Source organism: Arachis duranensis, chromosome 2 (assembly GCF_000817695.3).
Source record: "Arachis duranensis cultivar V14167 chromosome 2, aradu.V14167.gnm2.J7QH, whole genome shotgun sequence".
NCBI lineage: Eukaryota > Viridiplantae > Streptophyta > Magnoliopsida > Fabales > Fabaceae > Arachis > Arachis duranensis.
This window is the reverse complement of record NC_029773.3, coordinates 74,310,115-74,331,848: the sequence shown is the minus strand read 5'-3', so window position 1 is coordinate 74,331,848 and position 21,734 is coordinate 74,310,115.

Here is a 21,734-nt window from a genome sequence, read left to right as displayed (position 1 = left end):
TTTATAATGGAAAAACTGAAATTGGGACATGTATATGCATTAGGTGTAAATTAAGTGGGTATATATACATTGGAATTGCATTGGGAGTATTTAGAGGCTTATTGGTGATCAAGGCTTGGTTTGTGGCTGTTCTAATTGAGCTTGGAAGGGCTGTGTTTTGTGTTGTGAGGCTGCCTTGGATGAAACTAAGTGATTGGCCAAGGTATGGTTTAAGTTTTGCACGTTTAATATTTACGGTATTGTGAAAACTTAGGTTAGAGGAATCATAGGATAAGTTGAATTTGTTAGTTGCATTTAATGAATAATCTTGTAATGTTGTTGGAATAAATTGATGATGAACATATATTGGAATTATGAGGTATTGAGGTTATTGATTTTATGCTCTTGGACTTGCTTATGATGGGTTGTGTTGGTGTTGATAGATATTGATGGATTATGGTTGGTGTTTGTTAATAATGAGTGGATATATGAGTTGATGGATCAATGTATGAAGGGTTGATAAATGTGTTAATGGAATAATGTGTGTGAAGGGTTGATAATTGCATTAATGGAATGGTTTATGTGAAGGTTGCTCATATAAGTATATATGATGTATGCTAATGCAAAGTTGAGTATATGTCTCATTGGATTGGTTAAAGGTAGCTTGAAGTAATTGTTGATAAGTTGGAATTAGATATGTTAGCAAAATGTATGTTTTATAGGTAAGGAATTATGAATGTGGTGAAAATGAGGTTTGGAAATGTTTTGGTAAAAAGTGATTTTTGGTGAACTTTGAAGGTCTATAATTTTCTCCTCAAATTTTGGATTGAGTTGTGATTTGTTGCAAATAAAAGATGGTTTTAAGAGATTTTGATTGATATCTATTTTGTGAAAAACAGAATTTCTTAGAGAAAGTTATGGACGTTGCAAGTTTAGTGTATAAAGCTGTGTTGCAGGGTGGCAAAACTGGTTGCAGTATGCTTTCTGAGCATTCTGCCCATTTTTTAAAAATGCCCATCCTCATGTACGCGTGGCTCACGCGTACGCGTGTGTGCATATTCACGCGTAAGCATGACTCACGCGTACGCGTGACTTGATGTACGCTCCATGCGTGCGCGTGGCTTTCGCGTACGCGTGGATGCTGTCTGCTGCAAAAACTGGTTTTGACTATTTTTAAACCAATCTCCCGCTTCTAAACCTCCATTTTCTTTCCTTAAGGCTTAAAGTATGGTTTTAGGTCCAGTGGATAAAAGAAGTTAGGAAAATAAAAGAACTTGAGGGTGAAGTAAGAGGTAAAATAAGGAGTTTTATAAAGAATGAATATAAGAACATGATGTGATAAATGATGAGATTTAAGATGACTGTGTGGCCGAAATGGTCGGAATGGTAAGGTCTAGGTGTAACCCCGCCTGCGTAATTAATTAGAACATGTGTTTGGATGGCAAGTTGAGGGTGGAAGTTCCCTCTCTTGTCGTGATGTAGATGTGTATTGTTTCCCCCACATTCTTCTCTGGTTGCAAGGTGGAAAGGCACACTCCTTCGATGTGGAAAGACACTCTCCTTCATATATCCTCCAAGAGAAGGTGGAAAGGCACACTCCTTCGATGTGAAAAGGCACTCTCCTTCGTATATCCTCTAGGAGAAGGTGGAAAAGCACACTCATTCGATGTGAAAAGGCACTCTTCTTCGTTTATCATCCTCTTGGAGATGCGTAAGCTAGAGACCAATGTCTGGGTTACCTACCATATGTGTCGAATTCTGGCAAAATAACCGACACGTGCGCTCACGGCCCGTAGCATAGACATTCATCATATGCATATGTGTGCTTTGTTTACTATGCCTTAATTGGGAATGCCTAATTGATATATATCAGTTGCTACTTGTATATTTGCTACTTGTATTATCCGTTCATTACTTGTGCTTGAACTTGTTTGGTTGTTTGTTCCTGTTGCATTATGGATGATGGAGGAATGGAGGAAATGGAGAAATGGTTTGGTATTAGGTGTGGATTGAAATTGAGTAAGTTAGGCAGATTTAGAATACCTACCCCTGTTTATGGTTTTTGTTTAGTAATTAAGTTGGATAATTGAATAACAGAGTTCTAGGATTGCTTATGGCATTCTTAGGACCTTATTTATTATACGCGTGGCACTTTTACCATGCTGAGAACCTCCAGTTTTCATTCCATACCGTGTTGTTATTTTTCAGATGCAGGTCGAGAGGCTCTTCGCTAGGCGTCTGGATCCCTGAAGCGAAGTAGTGCTTGGGTGTATTTTGGCTTCTGTTGTATATATGTATATATGTATCTAGCTTACTCTCCAAGTAACTTGTGTATACTCCCCCTCTTAGAGGTTGAGGGAGAGATAAGAGTTTATTTTGGTATTTTGGTGTATTTGGGGATACTTATGTATGTTCATATGTATATATATATGTATATATATATGTATATATATTTATTTATTTATTTATTTATTTATTCTCCGGTCAGCCTTAGATTCGTAGGCTGAGTCGGGGGCTAGTTATGCTATTTCCTTGGCTTTCCTTTACTCAATTGCATATCTTTATCATTTCTCGATTAGGTTTCTTAGCACGCAAGTAATCCTTTCTTATGAGCGTTGCACTTTGCATTTTTGTCACTTTTTTTAACCCCTTTTTTAATGCTCCTAGTATATTTTATCCTTTGTTATGTATTATTATGTATTTTATTTTAGAGGTCGTAACACTACACCACCTCTGTTTTACATCCTAGGTGTAAAGCTCTGTGTGGTAGAGTGTTACATTATGGTATCAGAGCAGTTCATTCCTATAGAGCCTGAGGGACGGACTGATTATGCCTCTGGACATACTCTGGGTGTCTATACATGCTATTTAAGGTATCCAACTGATATATGTGGCATGAATGCTCATGAGCATGCATTTGGGACTTTGAAATACTGAACTTGAGATATTGAGACTGATCACCTTGATATCACTTGTTTGGTGTGAACAGAAACCAAATGGCATCTCGTGGGCGCGGTCGTGAGCGTAATCGAGGTCAAGGACGGAGAGCTAATGAGGTAACCATACCAATAGATAGTTTGACCAATATCATGACCGCCATGACAAGTGTTGTTGCTGCTATTGGTGCTGTCGCCACTGCGACCATCCGAGTGATGGATGGGATGGAACCACAAGCTGGAACAGGCAATGGTGGTGGTAAAGAATATGAAGGTGGACATAGTGTTCCGAATACTGGGGTACCAGTGGGTTATCCGGAGCAAGTTAACATGGATCAGGCAACAGGGGAAAGCTCAAGGAGGAATGAGGTAGCAAGGAGTAATCATTGGGAACCCTTCACAAAGAAAAAGGGACAGGTTATACCTAGGAGCCAAAATTTCAAAAAGAATTATTTTGCCACTTCACATCTCCAGCGCCGAAACAATGACCGAAGGAACGACAACCGTTCGGACCCGAATTCAGAAAGGCAAACTAGTGCTCAACCGGGTGACTTAAGGTGCTTAAGATGCAAGAGGTACCATCCAAACAGACCATGTAGGACCGGATTAGGCGTATGTTACAAGTGCGGGAGGCCAGGGCATATGTCTTAGAATTGTTCATACAGAGAAAGTCGGGATGCAACCGAATACAATTTTCAGACCCGAGGTAATTATGAACCAACAGTTGAATTTTTAACTTCCTTGCCTACCATTGATAGGTAATATTCCTTGTGACGCATGACGAGTTTTAGTAATCATGAGTCCCAAGTCGATGATTAGTCGAAAACTATTGGTTGTTGAGACAGAGTGATACTTAGCTAACTTAGAGGAGTGGTTAGGCTTTGGAAGGTTAAAGATTAAGTGACGTAGTGGAAGCAGGTTGAACCATATCTAAGGAATCAGGAGTGTTGAGGGCTACGCGGAATTATTATTCGGAATCCAGTGACGGTGAAACTTTGAGGAAGAGGAATAGAGCGAATTCAATCTTTAGCTGTTAATTGTTAAGAGGTAATTGAAGATGAAACCATATCCCTATACAAGAGAGTTTCTAAGACAATTCTTGAAGGTGTGTCATGACTTCCATTTCAGAGAGAAATCGAGTTTGCGATGAGCTTAGTACCGGAAGCCGGATTAACGTCAATTGCGCCACAAGCAAAGATATTGTTATAATCGGTAGAATTTAGGATTTGAGTGGAAGGGAGTGCTAGAAGAGAGAACCATCTAACCAACTATTTCTTTGTGGGAAGCGCCGGTTATGCCAAAGAAGAAGGAAGAGAACAGCAGGAAGCCTTTTGCAGAGAGAGTGTACTAACGAACCTTCGCGACTCGATCTAATCCTTCTTTTGAAACCTACATTGACATTCTATCCGGAGCTCTTCATAAATGGCTTGACTACCTCTCTAACTTTACTCCCTTGTGCGCATGAATATTGTTTCTTTCAGGATGAGTCTAAGCTTATCCTGGTATAAACGCGTAATACTTGAATCTTGTATGCTCGCTATGACTAGAGTTGCCTTTATACGCAAACCATGTTCTTCAGAATTAGCTGAGACTTCTTTGACTCTATAGGCTCTGTTCTCTTTACCAAAGGTCCTTAATTTGAACTCTTTCTTGAGATGCACCTAGGTTCCTCTCCTGGTGCATTCCATCATTTCGGTATAGTCCTGATTAACCGTGTACAAAATTTCCTTTCTGACTCATTACGAATACTATTTGTATTGCTCATTCATTTTTCGAGCTTAATGTCCTTTTGAAAAATTAACTGGAGCCTATATTAGTATTACGTATAAAATATAGCTATGACTGTTGAGATGTTGATTCCTTAAGAGCAAGACTTTTGGACACGGAAGATGAAGCAGGTAAGCGTGCATCATCAAAAAGAGTTTTGGAGTTTTGAATTCTTGCCGACCACAAAGCCTATGATTAGTTTAACGCACTAGAAATACACTGGTTACATGGATACCCGAATATTATGAGAGCTTTCAAACTCCAAGAGAAGGATTAACCCCAAATCCAGTAGTCAGGATACCCGAACTTATTTAACGACTCGGAATTAATGCGATACATTACCATAGGGGTCTTGGATAAGTGTAAATACAACGTCGTGAAGTGGTAACGGACGCCCTGAGTAAGAAGTTTCTGGGGAAATGCTTGGATATAAATTTTGGAGGAAGGAAGGCTAGGTAAATTGGAACTTTAAATTGGATACCAAGGGTATAGCTGAAGGAGTCAAACTAAATCTATTGCGGTTTTAAAACATGGCAAAGACGAAATGCAAGAAGCGTAAGGAGACGATAAACACCTACCAAGGATGTCGAAGTCTGGTAAACAAAATGGGGACTAAGAAAAGATTTATATGCCTAATGCCGAAAAGGAGATCGTAGAGTCAAGGACTTAAGGAGTGCAATAACGGTGATAAGGAGCTACTAAGAGAACCGAAGCCGGTTGAATCAAGAAGACACCATGAGCGGGTTATGCTTGGAGATCGGAAGTTAGAGTGAGAAACTGTTGTTCGAAGCTACAAGAGAGGATTTTTGAAGTTACCTTGAGGTTTCTAAGATGTATCGCGAATCCAAGAAAATATGTAGAGCAGCCAACAATGAAGAATGGAGTGACAATCTATGTGATTACATGTTCGACGCATGAGAAGGAAAAGAGAGACCACCAGAAGCTGTGCAAAATGCTACAACCATCGAAGGTTCTACATTAAAAATAATAGAGAATAGCCATCAAACTCATAATAGGTTGCCGAGAACTAGGACAAAAGTTGATACTGTTAGGGAATCGTGGATCAAGTGACCAAGCCCATTTTGCCCATCGGAGCAAACTACTTATTGGGGATATCAACGAGACTATACATTAGAAGGAGGTGAGATTTCGCAGTACACTAAACACCTCTGAATTAATCAGGAGCTGAAACGTTGAACGTCTTAGTTCCTGAATTTGATAGTTGAGACTACGGAGACAAAGCTATGCAAATATGATTTAGGATTCTCACTATAAAAGCCGACAAAAGAGCTAGGCAGATTTAAGAAGAAGACTTCTCAAGTTGGAAGGAAGAGGATACCTACCTCTGAAGATTACTTCAATGAACTAGAGCCGGATGAGCAATAAAAAAACAAGGAAGTTAAAACCCGCTAAGTTAGCCCATTTCAATATTTGGAAAGTATTGATGGCCAGTGGCGTACCAAAAAGTTTTTTGCCGTACCTTTCGAACTTATCCGACGTGCTTCATATTTCGCAACCTCTAAAACACGCTTCCAAAACAAATTCATGCCTTACAACCTAAGCCAGCTTAAATGAAAGAAGATGAACGTTTTGAGTGACGAGATCAGTTTTAAGAAAACTCTGAATATGCCGACGGACTACCCACACCTCTTTTCAGATAACTGAATCTGAATTTTGAGGGCAAATTTTCTAATTAGGTGGGTAGGATGTAAACCCCGCTAAAATCGGTAAATAATTAGTCAATAAATCGAATTTTAAATGGAAAGAATGGAAGATTAAAAATATAAAACTAATATCAAAATAGGATAGAGCTCGTCCAAACGAGAATTTTGATACCAATTTCGAAAAATTTGGCCTGAAATTGGACTGGATGGGCCAAACCGGTTGAACTGTGGCCTAAATCGGGCTCGTAGGTCCAACCAGACCCAAACACTTAAAAGAACAGATCCATCTCCTTCCCCACTCAGCTGAGAATCACGCTGAAAATAGCAAGGCAGGAGAGGAGATTCCCAAACCCTCACCATTCATTCCAACTACCATAACTTCCTCGTTTGAGCTCTGATTGCTGCACCATTTGCGACCACGCGTCCAGCACGTCGAGCTCTATAGTTTTGTCGGATCAATTTCACCGGTAAGCTCCCTTTTTGTTCCAGAATCTCTATTCCCTTTTTATTCTTAGATTTGAAACCCTATAGTAAAATCTTGTCCAATTTTTGTGTTCTAGGTTCAAGCTAGCTTCCGGGACTTATGGGCTCAAGCTATTGAGTATATGGGTATGGTAAGGACACCCTAACCCTAGCTCAATCTTGTATTTATAATGGGAAAACTGAAATTGGGAGATGTATATGCATTAGGTGTAGATTAAGTGGGTATATATGCATGGAATTGCATTGGGAGTATTTGGAGGCTTATTGGTGATCAAGGCTTGGTTTGTGGCTGTTCTAATTGAGCTTGGAGGGGCTATGTTTTGTGTTGTGAGGCTGCCTTGGGTAAAACTAAGTGATCGGCCAAGGTATGGTTTAAGTTTCGCACGTTTAATATTTACGGTGTTGTGAAAACTTAGGTTAGAGGAATCATAGGATAAGTTGAATTTGTTAGTTGCATTTAATGAATAATTTTGTAATGTTGTTGGAATAAATTGATGATGAACATATATTGGAATTATGAGGTATTGAGGTTATTGATTTTATGCTCTTGGACTTGCTTATGATGGGTTGTGTTGGTGTTGATAGATATTGACGGATTATGGTTGGTGTTTGTTAATAATGAGTAGATATATGAGTTGATGGATTAATGTATGAAGGGTTGATAAATGTGTTAATGGAATAATGTGTGTGAAGGGTTGATAATTGCATTAATGGAATGGTTTATGTGAAGGTTGCTCATATAAGTATATATAATGTATGCTAATGCAAAGTTGAGGATATGGCTCATTGGATTGGTTAAAGGTAGCTTGAAGTAGTTGTTGATAAGTTGGAATTAGATATGTTGGCAAAATGCATGTTTTATAGGTAAGGAATTATGAATGTGGTGAAAATGAGGTTTGGAAGTGTTTTGGTAAAAAGTGATTTTGGGTGAACTTTGAAGGTCCATAATTTTCTCTTCAAATTTTGGATTGAGATGTGATTTGTTGCAAATAAAAGATGGTTTTAAGAGCTTTTGATTGATATCCATTTTGTGAAAAAAAGAATTTCGTAGAGAAAGTTATAGACATTGCAAGATTGGTGTATAAAGTTGTGTTGCAGGGTGGCAAAACTGGTTGCAGTATGCTTTTTGAGCATTCTGCCCATTTTTTAAAAATGCCCATCCACGCGTACGCATGGCGTGGAATTTTGGCGACGCATGCGTGAGAAGTATGCGTACGCGTGATTTGATATACGCTCCACGCGTGCGAGTGGCCTACGCGTACGCGTGGATGCTGTCTGCTGTAAAAACCAGTTTTGACTGTTTTTAAACCAATCTCCCGTTTCTAAACCTCCATTTTCTTCCTTTAAGGCTTAAAGTATAGTTTTAGGTCCAATGGATAAAAGAAGCTAGGAAAATAAGAGAACTTGAGGGTGAAGTAAGAGGTAAAATAAGAAGTTTTATAAAGAGTGAATGTAAGAACATGATGTGATAAATGATGAGATTTAAGATGACTGTGTGGCCGAAATGGTCGGAATAGCAAGGTCTGGGTGTAACCTCGCCTGCGTAATTAATTTGAACATGTGTTCGGATTCCAAGTTGAGGGTGGAAGTTCCCTCTCTTGTCGTGATGTGGATGTGGGGAAGGTGGAAAGGCACTCTCCTTTGTATTGTATCCCCCACGTTCTTCTCTGGTTGCAAGGTGGAAAGGCACACTCCTTCGATGTAGAAAGGTACTCTCCTTCATATATCCTCTAAGAGAAGGTGGAAACGCACACTCCTTCGATGTGGAAAGGCACGCTCCTTCGTTTATGATCCTCTTGGAGAGATGCGCAACCTAGAGACCAATGTCTGGGTTAGCTACCAAATGTGTCGGGTTCTGGCAAAATAACCGACACGTGAGCTCACAGCCAGTAGGATAGACATTCATCATATGCATATGTGTGCTTTGTTTGCTATGCCTTAATTGGGAATGCCTAATTGATATATATCACTTGCTACTTGTATATTTGCTACAAGTATTATCTGTTCATTACTTGTGCTTGAACTTGTTTGGTTGTTTGTTCCTGTTGCATTATGGATGATGGAGGGATGGAGGAAATGGAGAAATGGTTTGGTGTTAGGTGTGGATTGAAATTGAGTAAGTTAGGTAGATTTAGAATACCTACCCCTGTTTATGGTTTTTGTTTAGTAATTAAGTTGGATAATTGAATAACGGAGTTCTAGGATTGCCTATGGCATTCTCAGGACCTTATTTATTATACGCGTGACACTTTTACCATGCTGAGAACCTCCGGTTCTCATTCTATACTGTGTTGTTATTTTTTAGATGCAGGTCGAGAGGCTCCTCGCTAGGCGTCTGGATCCCTAAAGCGAAGTAGTCCTTGGGTGTATTTTGGCTTCTGTTGTATATATGTATATATGTATCTAGCTTACTCTCCAAGTAACTTGTGTATACATATCCTCCAGTCAGCCTTAGCTTCGCAGGCTGAATCGGGGGCTAGTTATGCTATTTTCTTGGCTTTCCTTTACTCAATCGCTTATGTTTATCATTTCCTTATTAGGTTTCTTAGCACGCAAGTAATCCTTTCTTATGAGTGTTGCGCTTTTCATTTTTGCGATTTTGTTTTACCCCTTTTTCAAGGCTCCTAGTATATTTTATCCTTTGTTATGTATTATTATGTATTTTATTTTAGAGGTCGTAATACCACACCACCTCTGTTTTACATCTTAGGTGTAAAGCTCTGTGTGGTAGAATATTACAAATAATGTGTAGAGTGGTAAGATTCAAGCTTCCATTCCAAAATCCGTGGTGAAAAAGTGGAGAGGAGTTATTATTGAGTTTCAGATGTACACCATGAGCAAATTTATTGTAATTAAAGAAAACAATCCTATGAAGAGAGTCACACCGGGGATATGGGTCCTTACTTTTTCATATAGGACTAGGATTGATCATGTTGTGAATCCAAGTTTCCTACTTGAGCCTTTTCGCCTTAGGACGATTCCATGGCTCATCAATCCTGAAAGCTTGGTCGACAATGTTCTTTTTGGTAAGTTAACTTAATATAGTTGATGATATTCATGCTATATGCAAGTCATTTTGTTTTAGCATTCTTTAATTTTTTATAGTGTCTTTATGGTTTATAGATCTCATTAGCGAGATTGTTGGGAAGGAAGATCCAAGATATTTAATCACTAATAAAGGAAAAGAGACAAGATGTTTGGCAGTTATGTTATTATTAGTGGGTCTCCAATCTCAAGTAGAGCCCATACAACCTTTAAAATAAAAATAAAATAAAGAAAGAAAGTGGCTTTTAAGCCACAATGGAGGGAGAATGAGAGTAAGGCTCTCTCTTTTTTGAAACAGAAACAAAAAGAAACCGTGAGGTAGAGAGAGGAGAGTTTCGGCATCAAAGGAGAAGAAGAAATTTGGGGAAAAGGGCAAGCCATTTTTTATTCGATTGAACTAGTAAACTTGCTCCATTTCTTATGAAATTTTAGTATGTTATTCCTGGTATAGAGATCGATGAACATTAGGATATAACTTGCTAATTGTATTGTCTTCTCTTTTGCCTGATTTAAGATACCCACTTTGTGGAGGGTTTATGTTGATTCCGTCAGTTTTGATGATGTATTTTGTTGATTGTTGAGATGCCCTAGAGCCACTAAGAAGACTGTTTGTGTATCCATTATTTAGATAGTAGAAGATTTTATTAGACTAGGTCCTTTGGGTCTTTTGTCCCTCTTTTAGGGATTTTCCCACGTTAAAATTCTGGTGTCTGATTATTTAATTTCTGCCATTATATTTGCTACTTGGAGTATCTTTGGTATTGCCTATTTAAACAGGTTGTGAAAAATTATTTTTGGTGCTTCCGCTGTTAGACAGGTTCTTGTTTTGAACCTTTATTGAGTTTTTCCCAACAAAGTGGTATCTACAGCTTTGGTTGTTTATCTCTGTGATGATTAAATGGAGAAAAATACTCATAGACCAAATATGGTCAAATTGAATTCCCAAAATTACTCCTATGGTGGGGGATAAATCCAAAGGTACCAAATTCAATGCTGAGTGGAAGTTGAATTAGAAAGCAGTTGCTTTGATTAGGCAATGGCTCGATCTTATCGTGTATCTACATGTTGACACCAAAATGAATACCGAGAAGATATGGAATAAATTGAAGGAGCTATATGAGAGGAAGAATGTGCAAAATAAAGCATTCTTGATTAGAAAACTTGTCAATATGAAGTATATTGAAGGTAAATCAATGCTGGAGCACTTGAGCATTTTTCAAAAGACGGTGAACCAACTGACAAATAATGAAATTACTTTAAATGATGAGTTTCAAGCCTTGTTATTGTTGAGCTCTTTGCCTGATAGTTGAGAAGTTCTGGTTGTGACACTGACTAACTCAGCTCTAAATGGAAAGTTGACGTTAGTGACGATCGGATTTTCTATCGGTAAAGAAATTCACAAATATAATAGCGTTGTAAGTATAGCTTCTAAACCAACAGAGAATCCTTTCGTACAAAAGTTTTGTTTGTCACTTAAGCAATCCCAATAAAAATAAATAACCGAAGTATTCAAACCTCGGGTCGTCTTCTCAAGGAATTGCAGCGAAGTATGATTTATTATTGGTTATGAAAAAAGATATATTTTATTTTGGGTTTTTTGAAATAGGAAACAAGTAATTTAAATAGCAAGGAAAATAAATTAATAATTATAAAATCTCTTGGCATGGTATGAAAATTAGAAGTCCTATCCTAGTTATCTTTATCAATAGTGATGAGAATTATATTTTTGCTCCCACTAAGTCAACCTCTAACTATGAAGGTAAGTCAAGTGGCTGGTTAAATCAATTTAACACCTAAAGTCCTAGTCAACTCCTAAAGAAAGACTAGAGTTATAGGAGTCTAAATCAATCAGCAAAAATATCAATTATCAATCACGATGAGTTTGACAACTTAAGAGTCACAATTTATCAACCAGAACCAAGAATAGAGAAAGCTAAATAAAAATCATATATCTGAAATACCTCAAATTGCATTAATAAAAGAAATCAAATCTAACATGGAAAACTTCATAAATTAAATTGGGAAAATAAATAAAAGGAAAATTAAACCTGGAAATTGAGAAGTAGAAATCCTAAATCCTTTAAAAGGAATCCTAATCCTAAATCCTAAGAGAGAGGAGAGAACCTCAAACTATGTATGAATGTATGTTGTATGACGTATATGATGAATGGATGCATTCCCTCACTTTATAGCCTCTAATCTATGTTTTCTGGGCCGAAAAATGGGTCAAAAACAGCCCAGAAATCGCTGCTGGTTTGAACAGGTCGCTGCAAAGTGACGCGGAGGCGTCGTCCACGCGTTTGCGTGGATTGAAATTCGCAGATGAGATGCGTGCGCATCATCCACGTGTCCGCATCACCTAACTTCAGAACAGCTATGAAAAATTATATATCGTTGCGAAGCCCCGGATGTTAGCTTTCTAACGCAACTGAAACTGCGTCATTTGGACCTCTGTAGCTCAAGTTATGGTCATTTTGTACCAAGAGGTTAGGCTGGACACCTTTAGCAGTTCCTTCAGTTTCTTGTATTCCTTCCAGTTTTGCATGCTTCCTTTCCATCCTCTAAGCCATTCCTGCCCTGTATCTCTAAAAACACTTAACACACATATCACGGCATCAAATGGTAATAAGAGAGGATAAAAACCACTCAATTGAGCACAAGATAAACCATAAAATAGTGGTTTATCAACCTCCCCACACTTAAACATTAGCATGTCCTCATGCTAAACTCAAGAGAAGCTATAAAGGAGTGAAGAGAAATGATAGAGAGTATGCAATGCAACCTATCTATGTGAATGCAACTACATGTAAAATATTTCTACCTACTTAGTTAAAAGTAAATAAGTTCTCCAAGACAAATATGAATCAAATTCCACTAATTCAAATCATATAATAAAAACAAGTAAACTTGTAAGAAAATAGCTCATGAAAGCAGGGAACATAGAATTAAGCACTGAACCCTCACTGGTAGTGTATATGCACTCTAATCTCTCAAGTGTATAAGGTAATTCACTCTACTCTTCTCTAGTCATGCTTTCTAAACTTTTGTTCTTCATCTAACCAATCAACAAATATTTAGCATACCAATGCAAACATCATGAGATCTTTTCAGGGTTGTAATGGGGCTAAGGTAAAGGTAAGGATGTATATATAAGGCTAAGTGAGCTAACAAAGTGAATCCTTGATTAGTCTAAGATCTCACCTAACATACACACTTTATACAATTTAAAATGCTTTACCTAGTTACCCAAATTTTTTCCACTTTTTTATTACATGCTCATGTATCAAACTTATTTTTGAATTTTGTCCCATGTGCATTGATTCTTTTTATTTTGCATTTGGGGTAATATTTTTTTTTGTATCCCCTTATTTAATTACTTAATAATTTTTTTTATCAATGCACATGGTAATTTAATTATTTTGATTTCACATGAGCATGCTTCCTAAATTTTCAAATAACTTATTCAATTTAATTCCCTACTTTTTTTTCTATCATCCCATGTTCCCATAAAATTTCCCACACTTAAATTATACACAATATCTATCTTAAGCTAACCAAGGATTCAACTTGGGATTTTTATTTTGTTTTTCTACTTAAGGCTAGTAATGTGGTTATGAAATAGAAGGGGGTTAAAAGGCTCAAGGGGGTTAACAAAGGTGATTGAAAGGGTAGGCTATTTGGGATAAGTGAGCAAAAACAAGTAATGGCCTCAATCATATGCAAGCATGTAAATATACTAAATAATGGACATATAGAATGGAACAAAGCAAAGATTGCAATTATAGAGAAGAAAACACACAAGAATAAAAATTTATGGTTAAATAATGTAACCATATAAATAAGCTCAAAATCTCACAGGTTGTGTGTTCTTTAGCTCAAAAACCATGTTCCAGATACAACTTCAAACAAATTTACCCAAAAAAAAATTTTTGATTTTAAATTAGTGAAAATTTCAAAAATAGGGTCTTTAGAAGAAATTATTTTTCAACCAAGTAGAATATGCATAAAATCAAACAAACATGCAATCAAATATGCAAATGCAACAATGAACAAACAAAGAAAATAGAGTATTGGTGTTGAAAAGAAGGTAACTAACCCCTGGAAGTCGGTATCGACCTCCCCACACTTAAAGATTGCACCGTCCTCGGTGCATGCAAAGCTGTGCAGATGGACGGGGGTTGTGGGTCCTCAGCTGGTGCTCTCTTTGTTCCTTTCCTTGTCGGTGGTTTGGGAGTAGCTTTCTCTTTACCCTTCTTGGTGGCCATCCTGAAAAGGGAAAAAGAAAGTAACTTTTAAAGCTAAGGGTTAGAGCAAAGAAGAGAACGGGAAAGGTGGTAATCAATGCACAGTAAAGAAGAATGACGTTAACACATGGTCATGACTACATGTGAAAAGTCATCAATGGAAATATAGCAAGTGCATGTGACGACAGTTAAATGCAAGGTATTTATTGGCATGCCGGCAAAGACATGAGTAGCATAGATCAAGCATTCAATGTCCAAGTTAGATTACCAAGCCTTTCAAACTAACAATATGTTTGTATGGACAATTATAAATAATGAATAAAATATAAAAAGAGTTTTGTGAAAAACAAGCATTAAAGTAGTAGGATAAGATAAAAATAGTGCATGATGCCATACGGGCTTTTTCACAAACACTTAGCATTCATGGTAAATAAGGTATTGAAAGTATTAAATTGAACATGCAAGCAACCCTATAAAAATACTATATAATTGTCAAACAATTCCTTAACAATCCACAAGCAAAATAATGACCCAAATAAATTTCCAACACCAATTAAAAGAAAAAGAAAGAAAAAGAAAAAGAAGGGAAAGAAAAGATTTATAATTGGGGAAGAAAAGATAAGATAGTAGGCGGTGATTTGGATAAGATGTGCGGCGCAAGTGACGCGGACGCGTGGAGCACGCGTTCGCACGGTTGGCGCGATTTGTAAGTAACGCGGACTCGTGGGCAACGCGTACGCGTGACGGGGTTTGTGCTTCCAGCACCATTCTAGCCCCACTCCATCACAACTTGCTGTCATATACCCGTTTACGTCGATTTTACAGGGCCACGCGTTCGCGTGGGTGATGCGGACACGTGGGAGGCATTTTTCCCACATGACGCGGACGCGTCAGTGACGCGGTCGCGTGGATCAATTTGTGCCAAAGGCACGCCTCCAGCCACGCTTTCGCACGACTTTCTGTAAAATCTTATTTTCTTCCCAACGCACATTTGACACGGACGCGTCAGCGACGCTGTCGCGTCGCGTGCATTTTTTTTAAATATGCAAAATGCAGAATGCAATGCTAATATGAATGTTATGCATGATTCCAAGTTCAATCAAAACTCAAAAACAAACAAAACAGACTAAAATTAAAACTGAAAAAGGAACGATCATACCATGGTGGGTTGTCTCCCACCTAGCACTTTTAGTTAAAGTCCTTAAGTTGGACATTTGGTGAGCTCTCTGTTATTGTGGCTTGTGCTTGAATTCATCCAAAAATCTCCACCAATGTTTGGAATTCCAGTAGCCTCCGGGATCCCAAACTAGGCGCAGAAAGCCTTCAAGCAAGTTAAAGCAAGTGACAAGGCCCCAAGAGTATTGATTTCTAGACTGAATTTTGGGGTCCCAAACCTTGCTTTTGCACCCGTCTTCTTGTTGATTATCATGATTCCATCCGGGTGGTTCAACCTTAGAATTCTCACTGAAGCGTCCAAACAACTTCCTAGACCCATTCAATTGAGTTCTACACTAACCTTTGCGTTTAAACTTAAAGCTTCCAACCATAATGAACCTTGCAGGACAATGCTTACCACTAACCGTCTTCCTCTTACTCTTAATGCCACAGAGAGCTCTAAGTTGACCATCTGTCTCTAGTAGCCCATATTCAAGTGGGAAAGTAAAGGTCAAGGATAAGAATTTTACCCACTTGAATGTTGTAATGGCCTTGGGAGAGGTGTCTCTAATGAACTTGCAAGCTCCACTCCCTTGTGCTCTTCTTTGACATCTTCCACCTCTTTGCAAGCTTTTTCAATTTCAACCTCTTTCTCTTGGTAGCTTTCTTCCAATTCAATCTCTTCTTCATTGCTCACCAAGGGCATGGGAGGTTGTGCCTCTTTTTCTTGAATCTTCATCTCTTGATCAACCTCTTCCAAGTCTTCAACCATGACATGCCTTGGAGGTTGTACACCCTTCTGAACATCAAATTCAAACTCCTTAGAAGGGGGCTCTGTGACTTGAGTTTTCCATGGAGGTTCTGCATCTCCTAAGTCTTCAACCACTTCTTCCTCTTCAATGGCAGGCGTAGCTTCTTCCAATTGTTCCAATACAAAATCGTGCTGCTCACTGTCCACCAGAGTTTCTAACTTCTCCTTCATGCCACGTTCTTCAGTAGATTCTCCACATGAAGCCATGGGGGTTCCTTGAATGTCCGAACGTCGGGAAGGTAATCGATTTATCGCTTGATCCAGTTGGCGAAGGGTTGCATTAAGTTTTTCCACCGTTTCCTTGAAACGATCCTTTGATTTTTGTTGCGCTCGGCTATCATAAACAGGATCATAGTGCTCTTGGATTGATGGATATGGAGATGGTGAATATTGAGGTGGTGATTCTTAGGAGTAATTGGGTTGGAATTGGGGTGGTTCTATATATGGTTCATATGGCTCATAAGGTGGTTGGTATGGTGGTTGAGGGTTATATGGAGGTGAATGGTGGAAAGGGGCTTGTGAGTATGGTGGTCCAAAGTCATGTTGAGGAGGGAGTTCATAGGCATATGGTGGTGGTTGTTGATAATCAAAAGAGTGCTCACCATAGCCATTGCCTTGATATGCATCACAGAATGGTTGTGGATAGTCCATTGGAGGTGGTTGTTGCCATGAGGGTTAATCAAGTCCTTGTGGCTCCTCCCATCTTTGATTGTCCCATCCTTGATGCAAGTTGTCATTATAATTTCCTCTTCCTGCAACATAATTGTAACCAGACTCATAGCCAAAGGGTTGAGAGTTCATAGTAGTAAGAGAAAATAAAAACAAAAACTAACAAAAAGAAAATATTTTGAAAAAGATATGATTTTTGAAAAAAGATAAGATAAGATTTTGAAAAAGATATGATTTTTGAAAAAAGATAAGATAAGATTTTGAAAAAGATATGATTTTTGAAAAAAGATTTGATTTTTGAAATTTAAAACTAAGATAAGATAAGATAAAAAATTTTAAAATAAAAATCTGAAATTTTTTTTATTGAAAAATATTTACAATAACCAATAATAAGGCACACGTTTGCAATTCCCTGGCAACGGCGCCATTTGTGACGATCGAATTTTCTATCGGTAAAGAAATTCACAAATATAATCGCGTTGTAAGTATAGCTTTTAAACGAACAGAGAATCCTTTCATACAAAAGTTTTGTTTGTCACTTAAGCAAACCCAATAAAAATAAATAACCGAAGTATTCAAACCTCGGGTCGTCTTCTCAAGGAATTGCAGCGAAGTATGATTTATTATTGGTTATGGAAAAAGATCTATTTTATTTTGGGTTTTTTGAAATAGGAAACAAGTAATTTAAATAGCAAGGAAAATAAATTAATAATTATAAAATCTCTTGGCAAGGTATGAAAATTAGAAGTCCTATCCTAGTTATCCTTATCAATGGTGATGAGAATTATATTTTTGCTCCCACTAAGTCAACCTCTAACTATGAAGGTAAGTCAAGTGGTTAAATCAATTTAACACCTAAAGTCCTAGTCAACTCCTAAGGAAAGACTAGAGTTATAGGAGTTTAAACAATCAGCAAAGATATCAATTATCAATCACGATGAGTTTGACAACTCAAGAGTCACCAATTAATCAACCAGAACCAAGAATATAGAAAGCTAAATAAAAATCATATATCTGAAATACCTCAAATTGCATTAATAAAAGAAATCAAATATAACATGGAAAAGTTCATAAATTAAATTAGAAAAATAAATAAAAGGAAAATTAAACCTGGAAATTGAGAAGTAGAAATCCTAAATCCTTTAAAAGGAATCCTAATCCTAAATCCTAAGAGAGAGGAGAGAACCTCTCTCTCTGAAAACTACATCTAAATCCTAAAACTATGTATGAATGTATGTTGTATGACGTATATGATGAATGGATGCATTCGCTCACTTTATAGCCTCTAATTTGTGTTTTTTGGGCCGAAAAATGGGTCAAAAATAGCACAAAAATCGCTGTTGGTTCGTACAGGTCGCGGCAAAGTGACGCGGAGGCGTCATCCACGCGTCTGCGTCATCTAACTTCGGAACAGCTATGGCAAATTATATATTTTTGCGAAACCCCGGATGTTAGCTTTCCAACGCAACTGGAACCGCGTCATTTGGACTTCTGTAGCTCAAGTTATGGTCGATTTAGTACCAAGAGGTCAGGTTGGACAGCTTTAACAGTTCCTTCAGTGTCTTGTATTCCTTCCAGTTTTGCATGCTTCCTTTCCATCCTCTAAGCCATTCCTGACCTGTAGTCTCTAAAAACACTTAACACACATATCACGACATCAAATGGTAATAAGAGAGGATTAAACATAGCAAAATTGAAGCCCAAAGAAGCATGTTTTCAATCATAGAACAAATTCTGGGAAGAAATTGTAAAACCATGCAAATAGTATGAATAGGTGGGTAAAGAGTTGATAAAAACCACTCAATTGAGGACAAGATAAACCATAAAATAGTGGTTTATCAGTTAGCAATGGTTAAAGAGAGCATGTTGAATGAAGAAGCCAGAAGAAAAGAGCGAGGTTTGACTAATGCCTCCTCCCAGTCAGAAGCACTTGTTTCAAAGTCACGGGGGAGAAGTCAAAGTAGAAAACCTCACAGTTTTGACAAGTCAGAAAGTCAAAGCATGTCAAGAGCAAAGTACAAGCCAAGAAAGGAGTTCATTTGTCACCATTGTGGCAAGCCGGGACATATCAAGAGGTATTGTAGGTTCTTGAAAAGAAAACAATCAAGGGGAAGAAACGAAGACAAAGGTAAAGATAGTGATAAAGAAACTGCTGCTATTGTTTATGAAGATGTTCTTATCATATATGATAAAAATTATGTGAATCTTGTCTGTGATTATTCCACTTGGATTATGGACTCTGGTACCTCATGTCATGTCTCTCTGAGGAGTGAATTTTTCACTTCTAATACTGATGAAAATTTTGGCAAAATCAAATTGGGAGATAAAAGAGTGTGTGATATCATTGGTGTGGGTGATTTGTGGCTTGAAACCAACTTGGGATGCAAGTTGCAGTTGAAGAATATTAGGCATGCGCCAGATATGTGGTTCAATCTTATTTCAGTGAAGGCATTAGATCAAGAGGGATATTACACTTCCTTTGGTAGTGGAAAATGCAAGATTACCAAAGGGGCTCTCATTGTTGCTAAAGAAGACAATAGTCTCACTACTCTCTACCGGTTGCAAGCAAAGTTGTGCAAAGAAGAGTTGAATGTAGCTAATGATTCCTCTTCTGATTTGTGTCATTAACGTCTTGGTCACTTAAGCGAGAAAGGACTAAGTGTCTTAGCCAAGAAGCACTCACTTCTAGTGAAAGGTACAACTTTAAATACTTGTACTCATTATTTTGTTGAAAATCATTCTAGAGTATCATTTCATAATTCTGGACCTCATAGGAGATCACATATTCTAGATTTAGTTCACACTGATGTTTGCACTATGGATGCTAAGACACTAGGTGGTGCATCATATTTTGTTACTTTTATTGATGATTATTCTCGAAAAGTGTGAGATTTTGTTTTGAAATCTAAAGGCCAGGTGCTCGGTATCTTCAAACACTTTCATGCAAGTGTTGAAAAAGAAACAGGAAGGAAATTGAAATGTGTTCAAGCAGATAATGGTGGTGAATACGGGGGTCCGTTTGAAGAGTATTATAAAGGACATGGGATCAAGCTTGAGAAGACGTTTCCTAAGACTCCTCAATATAATGGAGTTGCGGAGAGAATTAATCACACTACCAATGATAGAGTCAGGTATATGCTCTCTCATGCAAAGTTGCCTAAATCCTTTTGGGGTGAAGCGATGAGGACTGCAGTAGATTTGATCAACCTTTCTCCTTCAGTTCCACTAAATGGTGATGTTCTAGAGAAAGTTTGGAGAGGGAAAGATGTCTCCGATAGTCACTTGAGAGTGTTCGATTGCAGAGCTTTTGTTCATATTCCAAGAGATAAAAGGTCCAAATTAGATGGAAATTCAAAGCAGTGTATCTTCATGGGTTATGGTCACGAAGACTTTGGTTACAGATTATGGGATCCGGTGAGCAAGAAGATAATTAGAAGCCGAGATGTGATTTTTCTTGAAGACCAAACTACTGAAGATCTTGAGAAGACAAATAAGCCAACAATAATTGTTAGACGTTCTGCTGATGATGAACCTGGTCCTTCCACTAGAACTCCTGTTGATGGGGGAGATGTACAAGTTGATAATGATGATGATGATTTGCATGATGAACCTACACCTCAACTTGAGGTGCCAGATGCAGAAGTTCTACCAGATGTTGAAGTTTCACCTGAACAACTAGTTGAGCCTGAATTGAAAAGATCTACTAGAGAGTGCCATCCTTCTTAGAAATACTCTCCTCATGAGTATGTGATGAACACTGAGACTAGGGAGCCAGAGAGCTACCAGAAAGCTATGTCTGATGAGCATAAGGAAGATTAGTTGAAGGCCATGCAAGAAGAAATGAAAATCTTACATGAGAATCATACTTTTGAATTGGTGATGCTACCGAAGGGTAAGAGGGCATTTAAGAATAAATGGGTGGTCAAATTAAAAGCGGAAGAAAATGTCTCACGACCAAGGTACAAAACTCAATTGGTTGTGAAAGGTTTTGAGCAAAAGAAATGTATTGATTTTGAGGAGATTTTCTCTTCAATTGTGAGGATGCCCTTGATAAACCCCGATTTTGTGGTTTATCTTATGCTTATTTTAGGGGATTTATTCACCTTTTTCCATATTTATTCAATAAAATAGTATGGTTTTGTAATTCTCCCTTGAATTGTGCTTAAGTGTTAAAACATGCTTTTTAGGCCCTTAAATTGGTGATTTTAACTCACTTTAATCCCATTTGATGTCTTGATGTGTTTGTTGAGTGATTTTAGGTTCATAAGACAAGTATTGGATGGAAGAAATAAGGAGAAAAGCATGCAAAATGGAGAATGCATGAGGAAACAAGAATTGGGAATGCATCGATGGGCGCACACGCGTACAAGACGCGCACGCGCAAAAGTGATTTCGCATAGAGACGCGCGCGCGTACATGACGCATCCACGCAGATGAAGAAATAGCCAATCGACGCGCACGCGCACATGGCGCGTACGCGTCGATACTCGCACGTGACTCACTTAAAGACAAAACGCTGGGGCGATTTCTGAGCAGCCCAGGCCCAATTCCAACCTATTTTTGAGTGTATTTCATGCAGAATTGAAGCCCAAGCAAAGGGGGAGCAATTGTTTGGTAGTATAGCATCATGTAGGTTAGTTTCTAGAGGGAGAAGCTCCCTCTTCTCTCTAGAATTAGGTTAGGTTAGCTTAATTCCATCTTAGATCTAGGTTTTGATTATTGTTCTCATCTTGTTTCTTCTACAATTTCTTGTTTCTACTACTCTATTCTTCTTAGTTCTCTTGTTAATTTTACTTTTATGTCTCTTATATGTTCATGAACACTCATGTTGGATTTGGATTTTCTTTTAATGAGATTTGATGTTTGATGTTCTTTCATTGATGATTTGAGTTGTTGATTTACTTTCCTTGCAATTGGTAGTTGGTAGATTTATTATTCTTGCATATTTACCATGCTTTCCTTTTGTACTTACCAAGTGTTT